This window comes from Protopterus annectens, chromosome 8.part1 (genome assembly GCF_019279795.1).
Source record: "Protopterus annectens isolate FY-2018-M chromosome 8.part1, PAN1.0, whole genome shotgun sequence".
In the NCBI taxonomy this organism is placed as follows: domain Eukaryota; kingdom Metazoa; phylum Chordata; order Ceratodontiformes; family Protopteridae; genus Protopterus; species Protopterus annectens.
The window spans coordinates 282,908,386-282,918,965 of NC_056742.1; positions in this window are offsets into that span (position 1 = coordinate 282,908,386).

Consider the following 10,580-nt stretch of genomic DNA (forward strand, 5'->3'; position numbering starts at 1 on the left):
AGTGCAGTGTTCATTCAGTTGTCATTATTGCATAATTCAGTGTTTGCTTCTCTGTTAGACCTGATTAAAATTCATAAGCTCCTGAACACCAGCAATATCACCAGATACAGTCTGAACAGCAAGGATGTGCTCCTCAGTTGTATACTCTACTGAATGAGGGATGTCCTTGTGCAATTGAGGTGGCAAGGCAACATACTGCCAGATGTATGAGGGCAACGTGCTTTGCTCTATCATGAGCACATCGCAACAGGATAAGCTGCCAGTGTTTTTACTACTGAAATTTGCACTTGAGTGAAATTCTCCTAAACAGTCTGTATCTACTAGAGTGTAGATGTCTCATAATACACAAGTCTGCTACCATTGTCACTACAGGTCCAACATCCTTGGATCCTTGCATGTCCTTGAACAGGTCTGTCTCACATTTCAGCATGTACTCCATCTTTGTCTTGCCTTTCAGGTTTTAGTGAAATAACGTACCACCACTGCTGTAGCTCCATGTTCATGTGGACCTTCAGCCCTTTGACACTTAACTGGATTAGGAAAAGCTTTTATTCCACTCCCACTCTGTGGTATTCCTGTACCCATACCATGTCCTTGCCATAAGTGTTAAATGAGTCATCCAGATTTGGGTATGTGTACAGAAATTTCACTGAATTAAGATCTTACTGTATGAATGCTGGCTAATATGCTCAGGAGCATTAAAACATCCCCTTCAAAATGGGAATCCAAATGCAAAGGTATGACCTGTCAGAAACATTGTACTGATGCACTGTGTAGAGTATTGCACTAAGGCCTACTGTTTTTGAAACGGCTCCACCTTTAATGCCAGCTGTGAATTTAAGCCTGATCCCTTTTGTGCAGTTTCAGACCCAAGCCTGAAGTAGGTAACCTATAAAATGCCAGGTCATCCAAGAAATCTTTTCCTCCGCATGAAGGATTTTTATTGTGCAGTAACCTTGTTCTAGTTACTTGGGCTGCTGTGCTCTCTCAAATCTTGGCTGACATAATCATTTCAGTTTGAAGTTTTTGAAGTGTCTGATTCTGACTCATAGGCTAACACCAGGGCCTTTAAGCCTAGCTGTGTAGTCCAACCCAATTGTCCCAGTGTATCATGGGAGTTTTAGGTGTGATGGGAAGTTTCAAGAGGGCATGTGGGTGGGTGGGTTGGGTGTAGACCTGGGGTGAATTTCCAGTTTCCCATTGGTTAAGGTTTCCCTTAAATAGAGTTGGGGGTGGACTTCCATCCATATGGGTGGGGATCCTCCTGACACCTATCTTGCCAACATGTCTCCTCCAAAATTTAAATCCTTGGGTCTAGTGACTCTTGCAGTTTTATGGATGTACAAAAGGTCCATCAGAGCTGGGAAAGAGGATTCCTTGTTTACCAGGCATAGGTTTCCTCTCTCACCTGTAGAAGATGAATATAGAGGGCTTTCAGTAATGCCTACAGTAAGAAATTGTGGGCAAACATTTGGCTGTTCCATATGTCTGGTCAGGTATATGTCAAAGGGGGCATTGACTCCATAGGTTTGAGGGCTAATGAGTTTGACTACTTGGAACCTGAATGCCATGCCTTGTAAGATGTGTAACGTTGAATGTGCTACCTTTGCCACATGCTAGGCAAAGGCCAAGTTACTGTCTAAATGTTCCCAGATCCCTTACGCTTGGGGGGGGGGGGTCTTCTTGATTTAGCCTAGGTATTTTTCCAAAAGGCACTACTGCTTTTCTTGGCAGCGTGTTAATCTGTTGAACCCTCTTAGGTGTTATTGGGGGGGGGGGGTTCGATTCCAAATTTGCTGTCATCTGAACTTGGTCAATCAAAGGCCCTTGACATTCTAACTCTGAAGTAGATGTCCAATAAGAGCAGTCCCAGCACAGAGCTCTGATGTACCCTTCTGGTGACAAATCACAATTACCACTCTTAACTTGCAAGGACTTGTCTAAGCTAGCAATCCAGAGTTATGTATGGGTTTATGCCCAGTTTGAATTTGTCAGCTGTATCAGCATGCGATCCCAATCTTTAGAGAATGGGCCATTGAACTGTCTGCCACTTCATGACAGTACAAAGCTGCCATCACCATTTTGCACTTTGTAAGCACAGGGCTGTAGTCCGGATTTTAATTTGTACTCGCAGCTTCCAGACTGCTGCTCCCTCAAGCTACACCCATATTAACACTGACAAAGCCATGCCCCCTTTATATTGCTGATCTCTGGACAGATCACTTGCATGTATATGCCGGGGTAGAAATTACTTGCATGATCAATGACCATTTCCGTCCAAAGGTACATCTTCCGCAAGTCAAACTCTTTTTACGGCAGATCAGTTTGCCCCCCCCAAAGATTACTCTTTCCCTTGCAGCTCCCAACTCCTGTAGTGGCTCTTTTAAAGCTCCAGTAGTGTTGCGGACTAATCTAAAGGACTGGCAGGCTTTAGGCAGCACATGCTCCACAGTGCTGTGGCCACAACTACCTCCCATCCACCTGCATGGATCACTTGGCAATGGCAGTTCACATCTACAGCCTACACTCACACTAGGCCTTTTGGAATGGTAAACCTTACATTCTCAACAACAAATGCATTTTAACTGGGTTCACTCATACTGCCACTGACCATAAATGAAGTGTACCCATGGGAGTCGAGAGAGCTAAAGCAGTTGAAATTTACATCCTTGTATTCTGTGGTGGTACAGTGGTAGCATTGTTACCTCTCAGCAAGAGGTTCTCCTGTTCGATGCTTGGCTTGGGAGTAACTTCTGGGTGGAGTCTGCATGTCCTCCCCGTGGTTGGGGTTGCGTGCATAAATTGGCATGCCTTCGTTGAAGGTTGGGTGTCGAGCTGGCACCTTGGCGTTTCGTAAAAAAATCTACTGCCAATCCTTAGCGGACCGGAGTTCCGCTGTGGCGACCCCTTACCGGGATAAAGCCAAAAGACAAACCAGCTACCCTGCTTATATTCTGTGAATCTCGAATCTTTGCTGAAAGGGAATTGGTTAAAGCAAGAAAATTGCCCTAGGACCAGTGGGACTTGCATGCTGTAAGATGCTTGTTTGGAGTTTTTCTAGTCTTATGATCCAGTGATCATCTGAACAAAATTACTGAAAAGAAATTCAAGGAAGACATTTTTGCCCAAAGTTTAATGTTCAAAGCTGACACAATACCACCCAATATGCTGAGAAGGCAACTCCTTGAAAAGACAAAGCATATGTGCAAATGCTGCCTGGCTGCCTCCCACAAAATGAAAATAGTCACTTTTATGTATAGCCCTATGCTGTTACATGCTGAAAGAACAAATGAAGACACTCTGGTTTAATTGTGGAAAATGTCAAAAGAAAATAACCACACCGTTCTCAACCCCCTTATAAAGCTAGTGTAAGTGATCTCATGTGCACACACTGTATCAGAGTAGTGCTGGTTTCTGACTATGCTGGGTACAGGGCATTAGTTGAGGATGGGGTTCCTCTAATAAGCCTGTTTCAAACTTCCACTGTACAGAATAATTTACTGCCAAGTTCTATGCGTATTTAAATAGTTGCATATGCCCCCCCCCCAGAATTAAATACACCACCATATTCAAAAATAAAGCCCTATGGGCAGCATAATAAAAGAAAAAATAGTCCTTGCATGCAAAAATTTAACTTGGAAAGCTAACACTCTTGCTAAACTAAACAAGGAACTCAGGACTGTGGTTAAATCAAACAAAGCCTGATCTGAGGTAAATATAAACCCAAGTGAAAAATAATAAAAGTATTTTAACTGGACTAGAAATCTCTAGCCATGACTGGCACTCCAGTGAGCTAATAAATGATATCACACGGACCAGAGGATATAGCCAATCCACTGGCCAACTATTTCAGATTCAACTTCAACCCACCAGTCTTCCGATATTCTCACATAAAATAGCTGCATCTATAACCCCTTCAAATCTCTCAATTTCTGAAGTTAGTACCCAAGGCCAAGAACAATGTCTATTGCGACTGGGTAACCTAATAGACTGCCTACTGGCTAGTCCTGAAACCTGATAATGTCGAACCCCCTACAAAGGCTCTTCAATACTAATCTCAAAACAGGTTTTGTGCTGGATGCTGCAACACATTATCTTGCATGAAGATGGGACTTGGGCCTAATGTATTCACTTATTGTAAGGGAATCCTTTTTTTCTTGTACAGCTTGTATCTAAAGGTACATCATCCAGATCTAGGCATATAATTGTTCCCCTCTACTTGGCACTTATTAGGCCAATCACTGAGGTATAATGCCCCTTTTGGTATGTACCTCTCCAAACGCTTCACAAGTGGATGCCATCTTACCCTCAGGAATTATTCCAAAGTAAACCTTGTAGTAATGGCTTGTACCATGCTAAAATTTCCATCCCCCAAAACGATGTGAACACTGCCACCACTATGCAAATCATTTACAGAAACCCTATACCATAATGTAAGCTGCACTGAGGTAGCTGTACCCAGACGGAATAAGAGAACCAACTCAACCAGCCACCATTGTGGAATCCTGATATCAGCAAGTTGTATAACAAGGAGGAAAACCATGGCCAAAACTAGGAAGTGCAGTACCCAGAAAGGTATGAAACCCCTCAAACTAAATAAGCAACTCAGAAGTCTTATCAAGCCTACTAAAGCCAAATTTGAGGCAGAAATATCCTGAAAGACAAAGGATAACCACAAAGCCTTCGTCAGCTTTGTTCACAACCTCAAAGGTAAGATGACAGTGTGCTGAACAACTTGTAAATGAAGCCACCTAAAAGGAATCTGAGGATATAGCAAACCTACTGGCTGATGAATTTAATCCCAGTTTCACCCCTTCTTCCCCTCAATACCTCTCTGAAGACACCCTCCACCATAAATCCTGTGCTTATCACTACTGAACAAGTCTTCAATGTACTCCAAGTTGAAGAATACAACCTGAATGGGCCCTGATAATATCCTGGGATACCTCTTCGATAGCATGAAACATGAGCTATTAAGCACTCTAAATCACTGCTCAGCATTAGCTGACTAATTGGCTTTATGCTTAGTGAATGGAGGACTACAGCAGTTGATCCTTAGCACAAGGTTTAACCTTCTACTGGCCTGGATAACCACAAACCATAAGTCTGACTGGTCTTGTATGTAAAGCCATGGAAAGAATTATCATAAGATATTTTAAATAAAGATGCAGGGAACCAGTTTTCTTTACTTCTACACATGATTACAGATACTGAAATAAAACTGCATAAACAGAGCCATGTGCTAAACAATCTCTGCAGAAGTCATCCAGATAATTCTACGTTAAATAGCTTTGTAACTAGTAAAGAGCAATGAATGAGAACAGCTTTACATTTCAATGTTTCATTTACAAATTCAGTGCCTGTTGCCATTAAAGAATTAATTGCCTATGTTTCATTAGAAATGCTGGTAATATTTCAATAGGGAATGACTGACAAACCAAATTTATAGTTACTTGGCATCTTATACAAAGGAGGACACACTCAGGAGTATAAAACCCCTACACCCCCTTAAAATGCACCAAATCTGCAACCAAAATGGCACTGCAATGCCAGCACTTCACCTACATGCTGTGGGAGTAGAATCCACAGCCTTCTGCATGAAAGGCAATTGTGCTACTAATACTGCTTTCAAATTCTACAACACACAGTGACTGCCATTTGGTAAACAAAACAGTTAGCATGAGCAACAGTAAATTTGTTTTCAGTGTGCAACCAAGTCTAGTTTCCCTTGAAACTCTCAATTCCACGAAAATGAAATGAAACTCAGTCACTGGAAAATGCACTGAAGCTCAAACTCAATTCCGTTGGCAGTCCTGGTAGGTTCTTGTCTCCACTGGAGCTCAGTTCCTTCAGCAGTCTGGTAGTTGGTACCTCTTAACCTAAGAAATCTGGACTAAGCCTAAAGTAGGGACAGATTTTAAATATTGCTCTTACAGTTAGAAGGTTGCTGGAATAAGAGCATTTGTCTTGTCATGCATTTTCTAAAGGAAATGAAGTCAACTCAAATGTATAGTTATTTCAGTCCTCTGATTTGCCAGAAAACCACAAACATTGAGGAATAGGCCAAAACTGAGGCAAAAATCTGGGAATTCTGCAAAAATCTGGACAGTTGAGATGCTCTCACTCTCTCTGCAAGAAATCTGGACAAAGCCTGAAATAATAGAGAAACATTTTTAAATATTGCCCTTACAGGCTTGGAAAGTTGATATAATTGCAGGTTTTGCATTAGCATGAATTTTCTGAAGCATATGGAGTTTATTTTCTTACTTCAGTCCTCAATGGGTGGCTAGTAATTTGCAAGAAAACCACAAATTATAGGAGAAATGGAACAAAAATGAGGTGAAAATCTGGACATTTGAGAGTATGATAGGGATAGATTTTAAATGTTGCTCTTAAATAAGAAAGTTGATTAGAATAACAGGATTTGTGCTCAAATTCATTTTCTGAATGATTATATAGGGCATTGTTTAGTGACTTCAGTCCTCTGATTTGCCAGAACCACATTATAGAGAAACAGTTTTGGTTTGAGGCTAAATCTGTACAGTTAGTCACCCTCTTTCATACAAAAAACTGCTAGTTTACATTCCATACACACCTACTATCTCTCATTCAAACAGAATGGCTAGTGTGTGGTGTGTGTGTATACAATATATATATATATATATATATATATATATATATATATATATATATAATAAAATAGGGTACGTATACACAACCATTCATTTTACATAGTTACCTTCTGTCTCAGTGTAACGGTTATTTTAAATTGCATGTGCAAGTGGAAAATATGCTTGCATCTGTATTGGTGTGCGTATGAGAAGGCACTGCTTTAGCTTTTTCTCCTAGGTCCTAGTGACTGCCTTGTGCTAACCACTCCATGCAAACACTGTACTCAAATGTGTACTGTTAGTATGCCTCCCAACGTCCCTGGCTAAACAGCACTTTTGCTGTTTGTGCACACATCACTTTTCCTCTTAAAATATAAGTGACCTCAGTGCAGCATTGGTGCCTAAAATTAAGAGGAAACAAAGCTTCAAACAGGAGCAGATTTTTAAATATTGCTTTTGGAAAGTTGCTAGAATGAGATTTGTTACATGCATTTTCTGAAGTACAACACAAATGTATGTCATGATTTGGTGACTTCAGTCCCCAGTGATTGCCAAGATGACCACAAATTGAGTAAAATGGAGGTAAATATAGACTTTTTCCAAAAATCTTATTTTGGATGTATTTACATTTACATATGCTACAAGCTAAACATTAGGTGGAAGAACTATAAAAAATAAAGTGAAATACCATGAGCAGCGGTGTAGAGACCCTCTGCCTGGTGTCAAGCCTTGAACACCTCTAGGTATGAATTTACAGTAATGCACCCTGTTGTGCATTATTGCTTCTGGTCTAGGTAGGAGGTATGTAGATTCCTTTTCATCCCTTGACTTGATGACCTTCTCAAAGTCCACCACATTTAGTAGGCATGGCCTTCCCTTGCCAAAGCCAAACTGGGTTGAATCCAATGTATGAAGGTTGCCTATTTCCTTGAGTTCTATGGCTTTACATGTTCGACTAGTCAGACTAATAGGCCTGTAGTTTCTAGAGTTGGTTGTTCCACCCATGAAGTAGGATAACAGTTGCAGTTCTCAATGGTAAAAAGCCTGTTTTGAGACCATAGCTGAAAAGGGACTAAAGTGGGCCTGATGTCATTTAAAGCTGTTTAAGAGGCATCTTTGGCGATTGTTGGGGCCCATTGAGGCTTTCTGGCCTTTGTGAGCAATGCCAGGACCTACTCCCTTTTCATAGGAAGATACTAGGCTAATGGCCCTAGAGCCTTTACAAGCCTAGCCATGTTATATTGGTGTTCCCCAGTTGATCTTTGTTTGCAGAGAATGTGATGGCATCGACTTCCCCTGTCCATGAGGGACATGGATGCCACCTCCAGGGTGAATTTATGGTCGATCCAATTGTCTGGGTTGTGCTTGAATAGGGTCCTTGAGTAACTCTGCTTCACATGGAATTAGGAGTTTATTCCAGTGGAGCTGTGTTCTCTGGGAGATTTCTCTCCAGCCATGTCCTGCTACTGTCACAGGCTAGGTTGAGATCCATGGAGTAAATGACTCTACATTTTATTTGTAGATGTACATTATTTCCATTAGGGCCAGGTCAGACTGCTCTGTAGGCCAGCCACAAGTCTCCTCAGCAGGCTTTAGGATACAGAGTACAGTAACAGGACTTTCAGTCTTTCCATTTAGGTCCTGTTTTGAAAGTCTTGAATTTTCTTGGTGAGAAACCTCTGGTCTCCTGCAAGTGTCTAGGGTACATGCCAAAGGGAGTGTTCTCTACAGTTCCTTGGTCCTGGATGTGATGCCCTTATGAAATGTGCAATGTTTCTCACCACTGTGGACACGTGGTTGAAGTTTTGCTATCATCCTTTGTTCCCAAATTTCTCACCACTGGGTTTAAGCTTGGGTGGGGGTGCTGTCAGTATTGTAATTTGCAGGGACTTCCCCTTTGCTATAGGGGATAATGCCTTTGGTTTTAGTCCGGCTTTGGCACCAATCATTTCTTAGCCCCTTTTATAATGTTAAAAACATTTGGGGACTTGTGCCCAGTTTGCAATCATAACTTGGTAAGTGACAGGCTGTCTTTCACCTGGACTTCTAAAAAAAATAGATTCTGAACAGAGGGTCCAACAGGGATACTTGTGGTATGCCACTGGTAACTGGTGTACTGGTAGAGGTGGAATCACCAACTTTGCTAGTAGGCATTCTATCTGTGCCAGTTGGTCACCCATCTACTAACGTATGGGTTAATCCCCAGCTGGAAGAGCTTCTCAATGATATCAGAGTGGGGCATTGTTAAAAGCCTTGGCCAAGTCAAGATGGGCAGTATTTCATACAGGGATTTAATATTCTTGATGTTCACAAGTTTCAATAAGAATGATCTACCTTAAAGCCACCAAACTGGGATTTAACATTCTTGAAATTCACAAGTTTCAATAAGAATGATCTACCTTAAAGCCAAACCTGGGTTGAAGGTTGCCTATGTCTTAAAGGTCCATGATTCTTTCCATGGCCTTGCAGATAAGTGTGGTTAGGCTTATGGGTCTCTAGTTCCAGGCTTGGTAGATGGACCCCCTCAGTGTAAAGACACTCTGATCAGGGAAGCAGTAACAAGGTGAACAAAGACACTGGAATGTAACTTGTACTCCACTAAGCATCAACATGGTCACTACAGTCCTACCACATACTATGCAGAGTTTTAATGGCAATGCTGTAGTAAATAACTGAGGCTCAGATCTGCCGCAGCTGTGACGCACTACATGATGGAGGCCCCAGACTGGGTTCAAAATACAAAAAAGTTACCCTTCACTTCTAATTCTACCTTTAGAAATAGAAATGCAGTATAACAAACGATGCTAAAATCCTACAGTAGTACAATATTCACAAAACTGAAAATGAAGCTGCAAGCCTTTAAGTCCCAGAACAAACTAAAAATACAATGACTTTGGCTAAACCATGGACAAAAAGCAATCGGTGCAACTTAAAATTTAAGCAGAATTTAATGTTTCCCTTTTGATGAAAAGCTGTTTGCACCTTTCAGTTTGAAGTTGTCCAGCTTTAAATTCATTGTTCACTGATCTTGTCAAACTCACAAATCAGCTTTTTTCTTTTTGAGGAGGTACCACCATTAATAAACATCTATGGCTTTTAAAGAGTTTGGTATTCGTTTTTTTTGTCCTTAAATATGTAATGTTCCCTCTTGACGGATCTTGTAAATCCTCATATGACCACATGAGCAGTTTCACCAACAAGTTCTCTCACAGAGTGTCAAGATGAAAAACCGCTATCTTTCAGGACAAGGGTCTTTGAGAGGTTTGTCAGTTTAGCAACTCTAAATATTTTTAGGGCTATGTTTGCCAGTTTCAGTCTAAAAGTGCCCTTTGGTTATCTCCATCATAATTCATAACTGACTCTTTAAAAGCCTAAGACTTCACTCTTTGGCCACTGTTGTCCTAGTACTTTCAAATGTAGTACACCTGTCTGTATGGTGCTTGACACTATATTTTGCTACACATGCTGTGTCCATAAATTGTCCAGATTTCATGCATAGGAATTCAGTGTGGTAAGAAGTGCATGAACTTGTATATTGTGTTTATACTTGACGATTAGTAGCATCACAAATAACATTAAATACTGCATCTGAGTTGTAGCCTTAGTAATTTAAACTTTGTATCCAATTGTCAAGCATATCTGTTTAGCTACACTAATTCCAGTGTGTGTGTTTTTTTTTTACTTTTACAAAATTTAAACCCTGCTTGAACTTCATCTTGTTTTGCTAATGCATTTTCCTAATTTTGGCAGCCTGCTGTAATATGAAGTTGTGTGACCTAGTCATTTCTGTCTGCTGTACAGTTTTCATTATTACAATAGTTAAGGAGGATGCCGTCACCTCATTGTTAGAAGAGGCAAGCTTCATGCTAGCAACTGTCCAAGTCCTTCACTTGTTATTAGTAACACTACATAGCTTAACATAAGGACCTAATGATACATACTGTTTTAAGAGCTTGTAAAGCTAAAATG